The sequence below is a fragment of the Microcaecilia unicolor genome, chromosome 11, assembly GCF_901765095.1.
Source record: "Microcaecilia unicolor chromosome 11, aMicUni1.1, whole genome shotgun sequence".
NCBI classification, from domain to species: Eukaryota; Metazoa; Chordata; class Amphibia; order Gymnophiona; family Siphonopidae; genus Microcaecilia; species Microcaecilia unicolor.
The window spans coordinates 23831132-23852162 of NC_044041.1; positions in this window are offsets into that span (position 1 = coordinate 23831132).

Here is a 21031-nt window from a genome sequence, read left to right on the forward strand (position 1 = left end):
AGTTGAGGGGAGTATTATGTTTACACTAGTAAAAGAGGCCCGTTTCAGAGCAAATGAAACGGGCGCTAGCAAGGTTTTCGTCGCCAACACCCCCCCCCCCTCCCTGGCCAACCCCTTCGTTGTTCTGCCATTGCTCCGCCCCCAACGTCATGACGTTTGACGTGAGGGCGGGGCCCGGAGCGATTCCCCCCCCCCCGCCTCCCTCCCTGCCAACCCCTTCGTTGTTCTGCCATTGCTCCGCCCTCGAGGGCAGGGCCCGGAGCGATTTTGGTGGCTTCACCACCACGAACCTTCGAACCTTTTTGAAGGAAGTCAGGGCTTGGCTTCACTGACGTCAGTGTCCTCAGAACGTTGAGGGTGAGTTTTATTATAGTAGATACTAGTAAAAAAGGCCCGTTTCTGACACAAATGAAACGGGCGCTAGCAAGGTTTTCCTCGGAGTGTGTATGTTTGGGAGAGTGTATGTGAGAGTGACTGTTTGAGAGTCAGAGTGAAAGTGTGAGTGTGTGAGAGAGAGAGTGAGTCTGGGTGTGAGTGTGTTTGTGAGAGAGTGTGTGTGTGAGAATGAGAGTGTGTGCAAGTGTGTATGTGAGACACAGTGTGAGAGAGAGTGTGTGTATGTGGGCGAGAGAGAGAGTGTGTGTGAGACACAGATTCTCTGTGAGAGTGAGTGTATGAGACCAAGCGAGTGTGAGAGTGACTGTGTGGCACATAGAGAGTGAATGTGATACAGTGTGAGACAGAGTGTGTGAGAGTGAGAGTCAGAAAGACATTGTATATGAGAGAGAGAGTGTGAGCCGTGCCCTCCCAATCCATGGCCATCTGTCCCCTGCCCCCTATATTCATCCTTTTCCATCCCAATCAATGCCCATCCATGCTCCTCTGTCCCCTGCCCCCTCCATTCATCCCTTTCCAGCAATTCCCCTCTCTCCCTGAGCCCTGCCCTCCCAATCCATGGCCATCCATGTTACTCTGTCACCTGCCCCCTCCATTCATCCCTATCCAGCATTTCCCCTCTCTGCCTGAGGCCTGCCCTGCAATCCATATGCATCCATGCCCATCTGTCCCCTCCATTCATCCCTACTTAGCAATTCCCCTCTCCCTGAGTCCTGCCCTGCAATCCATATCCATCCATGCTCCTCTGTCACCTGGCCCCTCCATTCATCCCTATCCAGCAATTCCCCTCTCTCCCTGAGGCCTGCCCTGCAATCCATATCCATCCATGCCCATCTGTCCCCTCCATTCATCCCTATCCAGTAATTCCCCTCTCCCTGAGTCCTGCCCTTCCAATCCATGCCCATCCATGCTCCTCTGTCCCCTGCCCCCTCCATTCATCCCTTTCCAGCAATTCCCCTCTCTCCCTGAGCCCTGCCCTCCCAATCCATGCCCATCCATGCTCCTCTGTCCCCTGCCGCCTCCATTCATCCTTTTCCAGCAAGTCCCCTCTCTCCCTTCCATGACCCCCCCTCGCATCCATGCTCCTCTCTCTCCCATGTCCCAGCCTGGCCCGCCCTCTTCTCCACCCCCCCCCCCTTCGCATCCATGCCCCCCCCCCCCTTTGCATCCATGCATCCCTTTTTGTTTTTTTTCTTCTTTTTAAATTTACCTCTGTGGCGGTTCCGGCAGCGAAGCGTCAGGGAAGGAGGCGGCGCTCCCGACGTCTAGCTTTCCCTTCGCTGTGTTCCGCCTTCTTTTGACGTCATCCTTGACGTCAGAAGAAGGCGGAACACAGCGAAGGGAAGGCTAGACATCGGGAGCGCCGCCTCCTTCCCTGACGCTTCGCTTCCGGATTTGTTTGGGGTTTTTTTTTCCGCCCTCGACGTCATGACGTTTGACGCGAGGGCGGGGCTCGCTGGTTTGAAGGCTTCACACCACGAATCCACGAACCCTTCAGCCTGGGAGTGACGTCAGATGGCTTCATGGCTTCACAGAACGTTGTCCTCAGAACGTTGAGGGTGCGTTTTATTATATTAGATTTCTCTGTGTTCTTCATAAGAATTGGCTATTGGCAGGGCCGCCGAGAGACTGGGCCAGGCCCGGGACCCTCCCCCCACCCGAGGTCGCCGAGCCCCCCCCTCCACCCGCCACCGGGCCCTCTGCACTGACCTTAAGCGCCTCACCTTCGAAAGTGCAGCAACAAGCAGTGGCAGACCACTCCTTCCTACCGTGTCCCGCCCTCGCGGAAGTTACATCAGGCGAGGGCAGGACACGGAAGGAAGGAGTGGTCTGCCGCTGCTTGCTGCGCTTTTGAAGGTGAGGCGCTTAAGTTCAATGCCAGGGAGCGACAGAGGGCAGGCGGGCAGGACTGCGGCGGCAGTGCCGGGCCCCCCCCTGGAGGCTCGGGCCCGGGGAATTTTGTACCCCCTGTCCCCCCCCCCTCTCGGCAGCCCTGGCTATTGGACAGAAAACAGAGGGTAGGGTTAAATGGCCATTTCTCTCAATGGAGGAGGTGAGTAGTGGAGTGCCACAGGGATCTGTACCGGGACCAGTGCTATTTAACATATACTTTTATGATCGACAAGTGAGGTAATTAATCCCCCTGTTTACAAAGCCACGCTAGTGGCTGCTGGTGCTGTAATGCTGACACAGCCCATTTGCTTTGAATGAGCTGGGTCGGTATTGCTACGAGGCAGCTGCTAGCGCAGCATTGTGAACAGGGGGGTAAACTTGCAGATGACACAAAACTATTCAAAACAAAAACAAAAAAGGAGGTAAAAACCCTCAGGAAACCCTGGGATATAAAACAAAAAGTGAGGAGAGTGGATGAGGATACCAACAATTATATATTTATTCACTTGAAAAATAAAAAATTAAAAAGTAACATGATGTACATAAAAATGCCCCGACACGGCCGTGTTTCGGCCCAATGGCCTGCCTCAGGGGTCTTTGTAACCTAAGTTGAACAATGAAACAAATAAAGAATATTGTTACAAATATATCATAAACATGAATATGGTGAATGAAACAACAGACATTGGCTAAAAATATAGCATAAATAAATGAACAAACAACCAGAAAATTATCTGTGACTCATTCTAATAGTATAACATTGAGTGATAAAAGAAAAACATATATGTAAAGTTTAAAAAGGTTTTTTAAGGAAAATTATGTATGATTAAAAATTATTATTATGAATTATAAAAACGCATGGATAATGCTTTGAACAATACATCAATGTATTTGTATGCAAATACTAAAATTTATAATTGAAATTGTATGGAATAGTATATTATGAATATTTAAACACATGAATACGTACTTTGAATGCATCAAATTGTAAAAATAAACAATGTATTTATATGCAAATAATAAAAATTAAAATTGTATAGAATGGTATATGGGTATATATATTTAAAAAAAATTATACATTTATAATAAACATATATTAATCTTCACATCAAAATCTAACGTGAATATAATGAGTTAATTGTGCCCAAATTTTAAAATGAAATGAATGAATTGTAAAGTACCTTGGAAGATGTAACTCGGAATGTGTACTCCAAGGGAAATAACGAGACACAATCCTCTTAGGTCTGTGTGTATAAGAACAATTGATGAAATACAGGGAAATTGAAACAGGTAAGATGATGTTAAATGAAACAATAGAAAAAGTATATATTGTGATAACATATACCTGAAAAGGCATAAATGTGAAACAAAACTATTCAAAACATGTGGATTTTGAAAAATTGCAGGAAAACATTAGGAACCTGGAAGACTGGGCATCCAAATGGCAGATGAAATTTAATGTGGACAAATGCAAAGTGATGCACATTGAGAAGAATAATCCGAATCATTATTATCTGACGCTAGGGTCCACTTTAGGAGTCAGCACTCAAGAAAAAGACCTAGGTGTCATTGTAGACAACACACTGAAATCTTCTGCCCAATGTGTGGTGCTGGCCAAAAAAGCAAACAGGATGTTAGGATTTGAGGAAGCAAAATAGGACCAAAAATATTATTATGACTCTGTATTGCTCTATGGTGCGACATCACCTTGAGTATTGCATTTAATTCTGGTCACCATATCTCAAAAAAGATATGGCGGAATTAGAAAACCTGCAAAGAGGAGCGACCAAAATGATAAAGGGGACGGGACTCCTCCCATATGAGGAAAGGCTAAAGAGGTCGGGGATCTGCAGCTTGGAAAAGATATGGCTGAGGTGGGGGCGGGGGATACGATTGAGGTCTACAAAATCCTGGGTGGAGGTGAATCGATTTTGCACTCACTCAGAAAGTGCAAAGACCAGGGGACACTCAATAAAGTTAAATGGAAATAGTTTTAAAACAAATAGGAGAAAATATTTTTTCACTCAAAGAATAGTTAAGTTCTGGAGGATGTGGTAACAGCGGTTAGCGTATCTGGATTTTAAAAAAGGTTTGGACAAGTTCCTGGAGGAAAGATCCATAGTCTTTTATTGAGATGGACATGGGGAAGCCACTGCTTGCCCTGGGATTGGTAGCATGGAATGTTGCTACTAATTGGGTTTCTGCCAGGCAGTGGCGTAGCAAGGGCGGGGCGGTGGGGGCGGTCCGCCCCGGGTGCACACTGCTGGAGGGGTGCAGAGAGTAGCCGCGTGCCTGTCGGCTCCGCTGGTTCCCTACTCCCTCTGCCCCGGATCAGGTTACTGCCTGTTCCGGGACAGAGGGAGCCAGCGGAGCCGACAGCTGCTCGGCTGCTCCCAACAGCTATGAATGCGCCGGGGGGAGGGTGTCATTGCGCCGGGGGGGGGGGGGGGTTGTCGTGCTGCACCCTGGGGGGACAGACGCCACTGCACCCGGGTGGGGGTGCGCAGCGGCGATCCGCCCCGGGTGGCAGCCGACCTAGGAACGCCACTGCTGCCAAGTACTTGCAACCTGGATTGGCCACTGTTGGAAGCAGGATTCTGGGCTAGATGGACCATTGATCTGACCCGGTAAGGCTATTCTTATGCTTTTATGTTCTTAAGCTTATTTATGGCAACTTACCAGTATATATTACATGTTCATTTTTGTTTTTTTGCAAACAGAGAGCGCAGAAAATGTAGTAATTCTATGTATGCTTTTGCAATTCCGAAGGGAAAGAGATCAACTGTATTATTCTGTACTTTCTTTGCCTATGAAGCACCCAAAATCTACTACTACTACTACTATAAATCATTTCTATAGCGCTACCAGTCGTACGCAGCGCTTCACAATTGAACATGAAGAAAAGACAGTCCCTGCTCAAAAGAGCTTACAATCTAAATCAGGACAAACAGACAGGACAAATAAGGGATAAGGGTAGGACAGACAGATAGGACACATAGGAATGATTCTAAATGGAATGTTGCTACTATTGGAGATTCTGTTGCTACTATTTGAGATTCTACATGGAATGTTGATGTTGCTATTCCGCTAGCAGCATTCCATGTAGAAGCCTGCCCTTGCAGATCAGCAATGCGGCCGCGCAGGCTTCTGTTTCTGTGAGTCTGACGTCCTGCACGTGCAGGACGTCAGACTCACAGAAACAGAAGCCTGCGCGGCCGCGTTGCTGATCTGCAAGGGCAGGCTTCTACTACTACTACTACTATAAATCATTTCTATAGTGCTACCAGTCGTACGCAGCGTTTCACAATTGAACATGATGAAAAGACAGTCCCTGCTCAAAAGAGCTTACAATCTAAATCAGGACAGACAGACAGGACAAATAAGGGATAAGGGTAGGACAGACAGATAGGACACATAGGGAAAAGGGACTATTGAAGAGAGGAAGACAAGATAAAGGTTACGAGCAGGTGAGAAGTTAGGAGTCTATTTCAGACTGGTTAAAACATTTCTGTTTCATAAAATGCCAAGGGTTCCTTTTACCATGCTGCGGGAGCCGTTTTACCGCAGAGGATAAAAAAGCCCCCAGCACGCATGGCTATTCGGCCGGGAGCCCTTACTCGGCAGTAACTGGACAGCATGAGGCGATGCCCGATTGCCGCCGGGTTATCGTTAGCAAGCCATTTCCAGGGGTTTTCTTCCCCCCCCCCCCCCGGAAATGGCACACGCTCGGGGTGGGACTGCCACCGGCAGCTGCGTTGGACCAGTGGTAGTCCCGGAAGAGTGAGCGGCAAACCCACGTTGGGCTTACCGCCGCTCTGTGAAAGAGCCCCTTATGAAAGTAAATGTGTATGTTAATAATATTTGTTCTGTTCCTAGCTGTTCAGAACTTTGCAGTATGAGTGGAATATAAATTTTTAATGTTATGTTATGATACTTTAAGTTATTACCGCTGGTGCATAGAGCGTGTTATGAGAAGGTACCATCAAATTTAGCATCTATGACTTTGTCCTATTTTACTGTCAGGCAACGAAGATCTTTAACAGATTACTGAGCGGTCATATCCTCCCCTCTCAGAGCCTGCTAGGAGTCTATTCATGAAAATGCCTTTTTGCCACATTTCTGCTTTATGCGATAAACTTCCTCATGTTGTTCATGGTGATATGATAGAGGTCTATACAATACTGAATGGAGTGAAATGGGTAGGCATAAATCGCTTGTTTCCAAAAATACTAGGACTAGGGGGGGGCACACAATGAAGCTACAAAATAGTACATGTAAAAAAAAAATCAGAGAAAATATTTCTTTACTCAACATGTAATTAAACTCTGGGATCCATTGCCAGAGAATGTGATAAAAGCAGTTAGCTTAGCAGGGTTTAAAAAAGGTTTGGAAAATTTCCAAAAAGAAAAGTTCATAAGCCATTGTTAAGATGAACTTGGGGAAAATGCTTATTCTAGGATAAGCAACATAAAATCTGTTTTACTCTTTGGGATCTTGCCAGGTACTTGTGACCTGGATTGGACATTGTTGGAAACAGGATACTAGGCTTGATGACCCTTCAGTCTGTCTCAGTTTGGCAATGTTTATGTTCTTAAGTTCTTGTGAAAAATTCAAGTGTTTGCTTAAGATTCATCTAGCCAATATTCAGAGTGATTTAAGCAGACAGGAGATGCTCCAGCCCACTTAAATCACAGTGAGCCCTCCAACCACCAATATTCAGCGGCACTAAATTAGGCGTTGCTGCTGAATATCGTCATTGACCGCCCATTAAAGTGGGCAGCCCAGGGGTGGTACAGGGGGCGACAGTGGGGAGGAATTAGGGTTTATGTCAGTGCCAGGACTTGCATAGGAACTGGGTGAATTTAGGACAGCTCAGAAGCTGTGCTAAATTCACCCGCTTAGCTATGTGGGCCCAGTACTGAATAATGACCAGGACCGGCATAACTAGATTTTAAAGTTTCAGGCCCCCCCCCCAATCCCCCTCCTGGCTACTGAAAAAGCCCCCCTCCTTCCTTTCCCTAGCCCAGTAGATTCAAAACCCTCCTACCCACCCCCCTGAACGGCTCCAACACCCAACCCCCCCCCCCCCCACACCCAGTCCAGATAGGCCCCCTGGGCCTGCCAGATAGCCCTGGGCCTACCAGATTGTCCTGGCTGTCGTGACATCTTTCAGTGGCTCGCTGTACTTCACTGACCACTAGAGATATAAGTAGGCCCAGGGGGACCTACCTACCTAGACAGCGGGCGGGGGAGGGGTTGGGGGCATGTTCGGGGGGGGGGGGGGGTTGGGGATTTAAAACTGGAAGCAGCCTGGGGAAGAGAAGGAGGTGAGCAGCTTTGGGGGGGCTCAGGGGGAAAAGCTTTTTTTTTAAAAGTTATGCGGGTCCCAGCTCCTCCTCAGTGCTGTCTCCAGTACCGCTCCTGAGGCCGATTCTATAAAAGCATCTCGGCACCCGGATTCCATTCTACAGCACCAGTGTAACCTGATTTTAGTGCACCTTACATTCATGTACCTATAAGTACACCAGCCAAAGATCTGACATCAGGGGCGTATCTGGACTTCGCCGGTAGGGGGGTCCAGAGCCGAGGTGAGGGGGCACATTTTAGCGACCCCCCCCCCCCGGCGCCGCCAGAACCACCTCCGTGGCCCGCCTGACAACCGTCTCAACCGCCGCCGACCCTCCGCCCTGGAACAGGAAGTAACATCAGAGGGAGCAGGGAACCGGCGGAGCCGACAGTTGTGTGACTGTTCCCTTCATCTCCTTGCAGTGCACCAGGGGGCAGACCGCCCCCACCGCCCCACCCTTGGTACGCCACTGGGTGTGCACCAGTGGTGTGCTGGAGCAGGCTCTCACAGGCTCGCAAGAGCCGGTTGTTAAGTTTTAAAGAATTTTGGGAGCCGGTTGTTAAAGTAGGGCCCTCCATGGCTACTTTAACAACTGGCTCCCAAAATGTGGGCTTGGGCCCCCTGCTGAATTCTCTTTTACTTTGCTGGTGGGGATGCTGAACCCTGCCAGCCAAGTAAATAGACTGCTGCTGCTCCTCCCAGCTCCTTGTTTCCAGCTCTGAGCAGCAGGCTGGGTCTTCTCCAGCAGGTGTGAGAAGTTCCAGCATGCTGCTCAGAGCAAGACGTTGGGAGTGGTGGCAGTCCATTTATTGACTGCCAGCAAAGGTATGCCTAGTGTGCCCGCACGAAGGGAGGGAGGAGAGAGAGGCAAGTGTTGCTCCCCCCCCCCCCCGGCCCCCCCTGGCCCTTCCAATTGCAGAGCTGGCTATGTCCGAAGAAAGAGCCTGTTGTTAAAAATTTACCAGTACACCCCTGGTGTGCACCTTTGATAGAATCATGCTTTATAGAATCCGACCCTGTCCTTATAGAATAACATGTACCCCCAAAAGTGCTTGTATTCTGCAAATCTACATTCAAGTGGTACATAAATACAGATGCCCAATTAGAATGCCATGTCTATGCCCTTTTGAATAGTGAGCAGAATATTTATTACAAGACACAGCTTACTGTGGCAAACCTTAATATTAAGCAGTGTCGTACAAGAGCATCCCTAGCACGTTTCCCTGGGGTACTTTAATTGATGAATCAGAATAGTTTGTTAAATCATCCCTTCCCATTCCCCAATATGAATAATTTCCTAATCCAAAGTGCATTTCACATGTATGTGATGCTGGGATCTGATTGAAAACCAGTCTTTAAACCTGCTATTATTCTCTCTGAAATTCTATCAAGCAAAATTCTGGCAAATGATCATAATTGAAGTTGGAATAATAGTCTTCTGCTCAGTTTTTCCATTTGCATCAACCGTTCTTATGCCAGGTTCCATTTCATTACTTGGTGTTGTAATGCACTTAGGGTCCGATTCTATATATGACGCCTAGAAAACCCATGCGGAAAACATTTCCACCTAAGAATATGCTTTAAGAGGCGCTTATTTTTTGGTCCGGTATAAAGAATGTGCTCAATTGACATCCAGCGCCTAAAACTGCGCACCTCCATTTACACCAACAAAACCATGGGGTAAATCCCTGCATGTAGATTTAGGCACATTAGGCCATATTCTATAACTATGTGCCTAAATTTTGGAATGCCCATTTTGCCGCACATAACCACGCACCTTTTTCCCCAGGATCAAAGGCCACTGCACTAACCACTAGGCTACTCCATGTAGAATTTCAAATAGTAGCAACATTCCATGTAGAATCTCAAATAAGGAAAGGGAAATGGGACTTGATATATCGCCTTTCTGAGGTTTTTGCAACTACATTTGAAGCGGTTTACATATATTCAGATACTTATTGTGTACCAGGGGCAATGGAGGGTTAAGTGACTTGCCCAGAGTCACAAGGAGCTGCAGTGGGAATCGAACCCAGTTTCCCCAGGATCAAAGTCCGCTGCACTAACCACTAGGCTACTCCTCCCACAAGGGCCCTGTATTCTAGCCAACAATGCTTGTTGGTCGTACCTGCAGTCTGAGATGTGCCTTTAAGTACATTTTGAGCGTCAGTGTTTAGTGTAGTGGGTCCTACGTTGTGGAATGCCCTTCCCATGGCATTATACACAGAAGGCGTCCTTTCTAAGTTTAAAATCTGGTTGGACAGCTTTTAACCTTTGATCTGGGCTACCTGTATTGCAAGCTGCTGCGAAACCAGGGTCTGTTAGAGCGCAGCAGAACTGTGACCTTACACGCGTTATATTTTTTCTTATTTTTGATTGTAAATTCTGTTTTTAATTGTTACTAATCTGTAATCCACTTTGATTGTCTGACCTTAAGCGGACAATCAAATCAATGTAACCTTGAACCTATTAAAAAGCATTGGGGGGGAGGGGGATATCAGGATAAATGCTGAATGGCATGGTAAATATTAGATTAGGTGAGGATTGGAGTGGAAAGAGGTCTGGATATCAGGTTCTGTATGGGAATTTGAATGCACGTCTACCCATGTGGACAAACTGGAAATAGGCAGACTGGATGTGCCATATTGGTCCTTATCTATGGGGTCCTTTTACTAAGATGCGCTGAAAAATGGCCTGCGGTAGTGTAGACGTGTGTTTTGTGTGCGCTCAGAATTATTTTTCAGCGCACCTACAAAAAATGCCTTTTTAAAATATTTGCCGAAAATGGACGTGTGGTAAAATGAAAATTGCCGCGCGTCCATTTTGGGTCTGAGACCTTACCGTAAGCCATTGACCTAGCGGTAAAGTCTCATGTAGTAACCGGGTGGTAATGGTCTATGCGCTTCAGAAAATAGAAAATATTTTTCGGATGCGCAGAGCGGACGCGTGCCAAAATTGAAATTACCGCAAGGGCCACGCAGTAGCCGGGTGGTAACTCCAAATTGGCGACATTGGGTGCGCTTAGGCGCCTACACGGCTTAGTAAAAGGGCCCCGATGTCATTTAACGTATTACTATGGATGCAGTACATGAAAATATATCTTCTATGTTTTTGTACAGATATCCTGAAAACCAGCCTGGACAGATGGGCGAGTTCCAAGGACCTGACTGAGAACCGATGCAGTCATGTTAATCCATTTACTGGTTTATATCACTGAAACTTGCCCAGATTTGCATTACTTTTTCTTGACTTGGAGCTGGTCCCAAGAATCACTTATCTTTTCCAGACTCCCCTAGCTTTGTTACCCATCATGGGGTTTTAACAGTCTGTTTGAACACCTGGAGCTTATTGCTTGTGGGAGATGAATGCAAAGCCTGCAATACAAAAACTATTTTTTCTTTTCAAAATGCAAGATATTTTCATTTTCCATCCAAACAATGTAAGATCTCTGAATGGCATATACAAAATGCTCTGGTTCTGTTCTATTTCAGAGACACTGGTCTTGAGTGGCGCTGCAATTAATGAGTTTAAGCCTGCCTTTGGATGAAATAAGGTTTTGCTGGCCATGAATCTTGCTCTTTTCCATATCATCTTAATGTTTATTTTTTAGAGGAACATTGCTTCGTTCAAGTCCTTGATTTTTTCTACATGCAAGTTTTTAGTTTTACAGGAAAGGTTGCTATGTATAGCAACTGAGCGTTGTAGCTACAAATGCTGTGCATGAATATTTTTTTATCAGAAAGGTGATGGAGCTGCTTTAAATTGTAGCAGTGAAAGCATGCAGACCAATATTCAAAAGCATTTATCCAAAAAGCAGATTCTGCTATTTGGTAAGTGCTGTTGACCAGGATATTCTGAGTCATTATCAAGATAAAGACAGATTCTGGAAATGGCACTCAAAATTCAGTACAGAGCAAAAAGTACAAATGGACCTTCCGGAGAAAGACAATGAGAAATTCTTTATTGTAAATACCCATCACGTGCCGTGTTTCAACGACAGTACGCCTGCATCAGGGGTCTAGCAAAATACACATATCATACTGAATAAAGAAACTATATACATGATAGAAAACATAAATAAGTTGTCACACTAGCTGAAGTGTGAGTCTTTGTGCCATTGCCCGAAAGGGTGAACAAGTGGCCGACGAAGCCCCTGGGGTCTTCACCTCAACCAACCACCATTCCCCGAGGGATGAGTCCTCAGTTTCGGGCAGCCAGCAGGACTTGGGGGTCCTCAGGAGGGAGCAGGAATAGACAGGATACCAGGCACAGGTCAGGTCAGGCAGCGAGCAAGGGGTAGTCAGGATACCAGGCAGGGTCAGTTCAGGCAGCGAACAAGGCGTAGAACTTGTAAGAGAAAATTCACAGGAGGCAGGAGCGTCTGGAACCTGTTGCCAAGATGTCAACAGAGCCACAGAGCCGGCAGCAGAGGAGCTGCACATCTGACGTCAAGGTGTCATCCGACATGCACCACGTCAAATGCGGTGGATCGGAGGCACGCCTGTCCGAGCGCAGCCTGAAGCACGCACTGGAGCAAAAGAAATGGGAAGGCGTCCACCGGTGCCAGGACTCATTATGCAGGTACGGGGGTGTGAAAATAATACATATAAAAGCATTCCTAATATGCATATGTTGTTACATATTTTGCTAGACCCCTGATGCAGGCGTGGAGGGGCATTTTCGACTGGGGATGCCCATCTCTAAGGGCGTCCATCTCCGTGAAGGGGCGGGGCGACCGTATTTTTCGAACGAGATGGGCGTCCATCTTTCGTTTCGAGAATACGGTTGGGGCCGGCCAAATGCCTTGGATTTGGCCGGGTTTGAGATGGCCAGCCTCGGTTTTCGCCGATAATGGAAACCGAGGCCGGCAATCTCAAACCCGGCCAAATCCAAGGCATTTGGTTGTGGTAGGAGCCAGCATTTGTAGTGCACTGGTCCCCCTCACATGCCAGGACACCAACTGGGCACCCTAGGGGACACTTCTAAAAATTAAAAAAAAAATTAAAATAGCTCCCAGGTGCATAGCTCCCTTACCTTGGGTGCTGAGCCCCCCAAATCCCCCCCCAAAACCCACTCCCCACAACTCTACACCATTACCATAGCCCTTATAGGTGAAGGGGGCACCTACATGTGGGTACAGTGGGTTTGGGGGGGGGGGGGTTGGAGGGCTCCCATTTACCACCACAGGTGTAACAGGTTGGGGGAGGGGATGGGCCTGGGTCCACCTGCCTGAAGTGCACTGCAGTACCCACTAAAAATTGCTTCAGGGACCTGCATACTGCTGTCAGGGAGCTGGGTATGACATTTGAAGCTGGCATAGAGGCTGGCAAAAAAAGTTTTTAAAGTTGTTTTTTTGAAGGTGGGAGGGGGTTAGTGACCACTGGGGGAGTCAGGGGAGGTCATTCCTGATTCCTTGCGGTGGTCATCTGGTCCGTTCAGGCACTTTTTTGGGACTTGGACCTGGAAAAAAGGGACCAAATAAAGTGGACCAAATTCTGGCCAGGGACGCCCTTCTTTTTTTCCATTATTGGCCGAGGGCGCCCATCTCTTAAGCACGCCCCGGCATGCCCCTGTCCCGCCTTTGCTACCCTTCTGACACGCCCCCTTGCAGTTTGGCCGGCTCCGCGACGGCCTGCAGTTGAGGCCAGCCAAAATCGGCTTTCAATTATGCCGATTTCACCGGCCTTGAGAGATGGCCGGCCATCTCCCGATTTGTGTCGGACGATGGCCGGCCTTCTCTTTTGAAAATAAGCTGGATAGTGTCACCGAAATACGGCCCATGTCGGGTCTTTACAATGAAGAATTTCTCATTGTCCTGCTCCTGAAGGCCAATTTGTGCTTTTTGCTCTGTTCTGTTTGGTTGGTGTACTTTAGACCCCTCTCTTTTCTCCCTGTGTGCTCAAAATTCAGTGCCAGAAATAATCAACTCGAAGCACCTTATAGAATAGCACTTAGCACTGACTTTTGCACCCAGCTCTGGGCACTGGACTTATGCCTGCTGAAACCTGGTTTAAATCCTGACACCCAAGTTTGGCGCACTCATCCCAATATTTTATAACACTGTGCCTATATTTGTGGAATGCCCCTGATCCACCCATGCCCCTTCCATTGCATTGCCTCCTTTGAGGTTGCATGTTACTACTACTTATCATTTCTATAGCGCTACAAGACATACACAGCGCTGTACACCATACACAAAAAGACAGTCCCTGCTCAAAGAGCTTACAATCTAGATAAGACAGGCAGACAGAACAATTAAGGGTAAGGGAATAAAGAGGTGAGGATAAAAGGACAGGGCAAGTGAGTTAGGAGTCAAAAGCAGTGGTAAAGAGGTGGGCTTTGAGTTTGGACTTGAAAACGACCAAAGACGGGGCTAGACGTACAGGCTCGGGAAACTTATTCCAGGCTTGAGGTGCAGCAAGATAAAAGGAACGGAGTCTTGAATTAGCAGTAGAGGAGAAGGGGACAGATAAGAGAGATTTATCAACAGAACGGAGTACTCGAGGGGGGGCGTAGGGAGAGACGAGAGTGGAGAGGTACTGGGGAGCAGCAGAGTGAATACACTTATAGGTCAATAAGAGAAGCTTAAACTGAATACGGAAATGGATAGGGAGCCAGTGAAGTGACTTAAGGAGAGGGCTAATGTGGGCATAGCGACTTTGGCGGAAAATGAGTCGCGCAGCAGAGTTTTGGACTGATTGAAGAGGAGAGAGATGGCTAAGAGGGAGGCCGGTGAGAAGTAGGTTACAATAATCAAGACGAGAGGTGATAAGAGTGTGGATAAGGGTTCTGGTAGAATGCTCAGAGATGAAGGGACGGATTTTGCTGATGTTATAGAGAAAGAAACGACAGGTTTTGGCAATCTGCTGAATGTGAGCAGAGAAGGAGATTATGGGATTTAGGCACCTGGCCCCGCAGGCTTCCATCTGCTGTGTCCCGCCCTCGCCTACATCATTGCCTGTTTCCTGGATGGCGGAACGTGGCAGATGGAAGTCTGTGGGGCCGGCGCAAGCAGCGAGAATGAATTGCTGCAATCATAGAGGATGCCTGTACTGACACCGGTAGGGAAGGGGTTCAGAGACCAGAGTGCAGATGCCGGGTTGGGTTATGGAAGTTATCTCAGACTTATACGGTCTGTGCCAGAGCCGGTAGTGGGAGGCGGGACTGGTGGTTGGGAGGCGGGGATAGTGCTGGGCAGACTTATACGGTCTGTGCCAGAACCGGTGGTGGGAAGCGGGGCTGGTGGTTGGGAGGCGGGGATAGGGCTGGGCAGACTTATAGGGTCTGTGCCCTGAAAAGGACAGGTACAAATCAAGGTAAGGCATACACAAAAAGTAGCACGTGTGAGTTTATCTTGTTGGGCAGACTGGATGGACCGTGCAGGTCTTTTTCTGCCGTCATCTACTATGTTACTATGTTACTATGTAAGTTATCTCAGTTCATTTTTCTGAATTCATTTTCCATTTTATGTATATTTAAACAAGAGGTAACCATTTAATCCTTCAATACACCATTGAGAAGGCAGTTAATACACTGAAGCAACAGCATTTTTCTGTGAGACACTGAGCCCTGACAGGCTCCCGTTTTCGTTTCCGCTTCTTCAAAGGGTATAAATCAGAGGTCATGTGCAATGCAACAGAATAGTCTTCACTACCGCCATCTATTAGGGATAATTACATAAAACTTTTTTCGTGGAAAATCAGTTCTTATAAACGTACGCGGGATGTACACATAAAAAAATAGGTGCATTCAGCGCAAGACTGTGACCGTTTTTACATTACCTGCATGAAGGCGTTCCTGAAGTGAAGTTTGGGTAGAGTTGAGGGGCATTTGCAATATATATATGCATCTCCAAAATGTGCCTTCCCCCCCCCTCACTTTCAGCTCTGGCCCCCCAATATTTCAAGTCTGGCTATGCACATGCAGGGGCGGCCCCGAATGAGTGAGGGAGGGGTGGCAACTGCGACTGCGCCCTGAGTGGGGGGGGGGCGGCGGTGACAGTCCTACCCCGGGCCCAGCTCTGTCTCTCAGCAGCCCTGGCTGGGACTCCTGTATGCAGGGCCGGTCAAACCCGGTAAGTGGGGTAAGCACCGCAGGGGGGGGGCGCCACTGCGGTACCGCGCCGTCACACCGCACCGCCCTTGGGACTTTAAATCTTTAATTTACCTCCGTCCCAGCAGCCGCGTCATTTGAAAGCCCTGCCCCGTCTCTAGCCTTTCCCTCCCTTCGTGAGTTCGTTCCACAGAGTCCCGCCTTCTGACGTCATTTCCTCGAGGGCGGGACTCTGAGGGAACAAACTCACGAAGGGAGGGAAGGCTAGAGACGGGGCAGGGCTTTCAAATGACGCGGCTGCTGGGACGGAGGTAAATTAAAAAAGACTTAAACCACGCAGGGTGGCAAGAAGAAAAGGGGGGATGTTGGGGGGAGAAGAGGGCGGGCAGGTGGCCATAAATGGGAGGGGGATGGGGCGAAGGAGAATCGCTGGACAGGGACAGAGTGGGAGAAGAGAGAAAGGAGATGTGGGGCGGGGGGGGGGGGGGCACGCGCGCGCGTATCAACTCATAGTCTGCAGGGGGGCGCCAGAGACCCTAGGACCGGCCCTGCCTGTATGCCCTTCCTCTCCCCATTTGGCCACTCCTTCTCCACCTAGCTGGGACTCCCTCTATCCCTGAGGCCATGGGTAAGGGAGAAAAAGATAGGCCCTATTTGAGATACCAGTGTTTAATAATGAAGGAGTGTAGCCCCCACGGAGTGACAGACGCAGCTCTAGTTGCCTTCCTGGGCAAACTGGATGCATCATACAGGTCTTTATCGGCCCCCATTTATCATATTGCTAAGTAACATCGTTTACATGACAGTACAGAGCACTGCCAATCAATCACCCGATCACGTATTGTTTTAAATAAATCTAATAAATGGAATTTAAAATGTACCTTACTGGTGCAGCTGCTTCTGGGATAATGTACCTGGATTGTGCTTAGCTTTAATAATAGTTATACAATGTCATTATATTTTTGCAGAGTGGCATCTGCCATAACAACTGCTTCAGTAACAGCTGATCTGAAATCTGTTGGTTTCTGGAATACAATTTCAAGGCAGCCAAGAGTTAGATTTTTTCTCTCTCTCTCTCTCTTGCTCATTTGACCCTGTCAAACTGGTGTCCTGTGGAGATGCCTTTTCTTTCTTGATAATGAGGCATCTGTGTCTCCAAGGTTCCCGAATTTATTACAATCTTACTATCCCACACCTCAAGTAACATATCCCTGCGGGCGGCTTACAATTCTAAAATCAGGAAGAGGAAAGGAAGAAAGAAGGGCATCGTTTAGTCGCATTTCCATAAGATCTAGAATGTTTTCAGAGCAGGAATCCTGTATGTGAAGGTCTCCTGTCTTCCTACTCCTCTGTCAATGTGCAGGAAAGCAAGTGAGCAGCAACTTTTCTGGGAAGGTGACTCACGGGGGCCCTTTTACTAAGCCGCGTAAGCGTCTACGCTCCCAATGCGCGCCAAAATGGAGTTACCGCCTGACTACCATGTGGCTGTTGCGGCAATTTCATTTTTGGTGCGCGTCCGATACTCACATCTGAAAAATATTTTTAATTTTCAGATGCACGTAACGGACGCCCGCCAAGTGGCATTTGGCGCGCGTAGGTCATTACCGCCCGGATTCTTTACCGCTAGGGCAATGGCTGTCGGGAAGGTCTCAGACCCAAAATGGACTCGCGGCAATTTTGATTTTGCCACATGTCCATTTTCGGCAAAAAAAAATGCCTTTTCACAGGTGCGCTGAAAAATGGATTGGCGTATGCCCCAAACCCATGCCTACACTACCGCAAGCCATTTTTCAGTGCGCCTTTGTAAAAGGACCCCTAAGACTCCAGGCAGGGGTGTACTGGTAAATTTTCAACAACGGGATCTCTCTCTGGACGTAGCCAGCCGTGAAATTTGGGGGGGGGGGGGGTCAGGGGTGGACTGGGGGGGGGCAACGCATGCCTCTCTTCCCTTCCCCCGTGCAGGCACGCTAGGCATACTTTTGCTGGCAGCCAATAAATGGACTACCACTACTCTCCACCAGGGGCGTATCTGGAATCCGGCGGTAGGGGGGGCCAGAGCCAGAGAGGGGGGGCACATTTTTGCCTCCCTCCGCCGCCGCCGCCGCCGCCGCCGCCGCCTCTCTCCACCCCCTCCCCGCCGTCAACCCTCCCCCGCTGCTTACTTTTGCTGGCGCCGAGGTCCCGACCCGCAATATCCGTTTTTCGTCTTCCTCCGTGGCCATGCTTCCAGGAAGTAACGCTGCAGTGCTGATTCGTTGACTCCAGTTCGACGTCTGACGTCAGACGCCGAACTGGATTCAACGAATCAGCACTGCAGCGTTACTTCCTGGAAGCATGGCCACGGAGGAAGACGAAAAACGGAGATTGCGGGTCGGACCTCGGCGCCAGCAAAAGTAAGCAGCGGGGGAGGGTTGACGGCGGGGAGGGGGGCCAGGGCGAAATCTGCGGGGGCCCAGGCCCCTGTGGCCCCACGCAGATACGCCCCTGCTCTCCACTGCTTGTTTCAGGCTCCGAGCAACATTGCTGGGACTTTTCGTGTATGCACCAGAAATCCCAGCCTGCTGCTCAGAGCTGGAAACAAGGAGCGGGAAGCAGCAGCCATCTATTTACTTGGCTGGTGGGGCTCAGCATCCCCACCAGCATAAAAGAGAATTCAGGAGGGGGCCCGAGCCTACATTTTGGAAACCAGTTGTTAAAGTAGCCATGGGGAAGCCTACTTTAACAATCAGCTTCCAAAATTCTTAAAAGCTTATGGGCCCTTTTACTAAGCCATGTAGGTGCCACCGCAAACTCCAGACTCTGTTCCTTTTATCTTGCTGCACCTTATGCCTGGAATAGACTTCCTGAGCCGCTACGTCAAGCTCCATCTGTGGCCGCCTTCAAATCCGGGCTAAAGGCCCACCTGTTTGATGTTGCTTTTGACTCCTAACTTTTCACTTGTTCGTAACCTTTATCTTATCTTCCTCTCTTCAATAGTCCCTTTTCCCTATGTGTCCTATCTGTCTACCCTACCCTTATCCCTTATTTGTCCTGTTTGTCCTGAATTAGATTGTAAGCTCTCCTGTGCAGGGACTGTCTTTTCTTCATGTTCAATTGTGAAGCGCTGCGTACGACTGGTAGTGCTATAGAAATGATTTATAGTAGTAGTAGAAGCCTGCCCTTGCAGATCAGCAACGTGGCCGCGCTGCTGATCTGCAAGGGCAGGCTTCCACATGGAATGCTGCTAGCGGAATAGCAACATTGACATTCCATGTAGAATCTCAAATAGTAGCAACAGAATCTCCAATAGTAGCAACATTCCATTTAGAATCATTCCTATGTGTCCTATCTGTCTGTCCTACCCTTATCCCTTATTGGTCCTGTCTATCTGTCCTGATTTAGATTGTAAGCTCTTTTGAGCAGGGACTGTCTTTTCTTCATGTTCAATTGTGAAGCGCTGCGTACGACTGGTAGCGCTATAGAAATGATTTGTAGTAGTAGTAGTAGGTGCCTACGCATGCCCAGCGAGCGTCAATTCAGAGTTACCGTCTGGCTACCACATGGCCCAGGTGGGCCAGAAAATACATTTTTATTTTCTGGTGTGCGGCGGCAACCGGGCAGTAATCGTCATTCTATGGGCGTAGATGATGACCACACAGTTACCGTGTCAGACCTTACCGCTAAGTCAATGGGGTGGCGGTAAGGTCGCAGAGCCAAAATGGATGCGCACCAATTTTTATTTTGCCGCACGTCCATTTTCTGCAAAAATATTTGAAAAAGGCCTTTTTTTACAGGTGCGCGGAAAAATGGATCTGCGCGCGCCCAAAACATGCGCCTACAATGGTGCAGCCCATTTTTCAGCGCACCTTAGTAATAGGTCCCCTTAACAAATGGCTCCCGTTCCAGCACACTACTGACTCCAGGGAAACCCAAAGATTTGATGAATAGGATATTCCAGCGCTTTTTGGAGTCAGATTCCTGAACTGCTTGAGAGTGGGAATTAGAGCATAAAAAATGCATTTTATTGGAACTTTCTACTGGGGACCCTTAACTAGCGTTTAGCTGTGAAAGAACTGATGACTTGCACAATATACCACATTTGGTTTCTTGGTAACAATACATCAGGGATGGGCAGTCCAAAGGTTTTGCTTCATTTCCCATGTCACTTGCAGCATTGTTCTTTTTTTTTCTTTTTTGTTAAGATTTTCTTTCGTTTCTGGAACACTGTCATTAAGGGCTCGATTCCGTGTATGGTGCCTAAAAAATTGGTGTCAAAATATATCCGTTGTAAGCAGTGGCGTAGCTACGTGGGGCCACGGGGGCCTGGGCCCCCATAGATTTGGCCCTTGACCCCCTGCCGACGACCCTCTCGACCCCCCCTCCCACCGCCAGCCCTCCCCCGCCGTCGGCTACCTTTGCTGGCGGGGGGACCCCAACCCCCTCCAGCCAAGGTCCTCCTCTTCTGGCGCAAGGCTTCGTTCTGTTTCTGTGAGTCTGGCGTTAGACTCAGAAAACAGAACGAGGCCTTGCGCCGGAAGAAGAGGACCTCGTATGGCGGGGGTTGGGGTCCCGCGCCAGCAAAGGTAGCCGACGGTGACGGCAGGGGAGGGTTGGCGGTGGGAGGGGGGTCGAGAGGCAGGGGAGGGGGTCAAAGTTGTTGGTGGCGGCGGCGGTGGTGGGGGGAGCTCAGTGGCGTACCAAGGGGGGGGCGGTGGGGGCGGTCCACCCCGGGTGCACACCGCTTGGGGGGGGTGCCGCGCGCCTGCCGGCTCTTCGTTTTCACGCTCCCTCTGCCCCGGAACAGGTTACTTCCTGTTCCGGGGCAGAGGGAGCATGAAAACAAAGAGCCGGCAGGCACGCGGCACCCCCCCCCCAGCGGCGTGCACCCGGGGGTTTTTTTGCCGGGGGGGTGTCGCGCTGTTCCGGGGGGGGGCTGCACCCGGGGGGGGGGGGGGCGCATCGGCGATCCGCCCCGGGTGTCAGCCCCCGTAGGAACGCCACTAGGGGAGCTAAAATGTGCCCCCTCACCTCGGGCTCTGGACCCCCCTCCTGCCAAAGTCTGGCTACGCCCCTGGTTGTAAGTGGTATTCTATAAGCTACACCTAAAGTTTGGTGTGGTTTATAGAATATCCAGTTAAGGGAGAAGTCGCACGTAAATTTAAGCGCAACCATTTGCACCAACAAAAATGTGGTGGAAATGCCCATGCCTAAATTTACACATGGAGCATCCATATTCTATAATTACACACGTAACTCAAAACCATGCCCCTGCTCTGCCCCAAAACATCCATGATCCTCCCATTTCTGTGACCCTTTTTTTGGCCTGCGTGTAAATTTTAGGCACAGATCCCGCTCCTAACTTTAAGT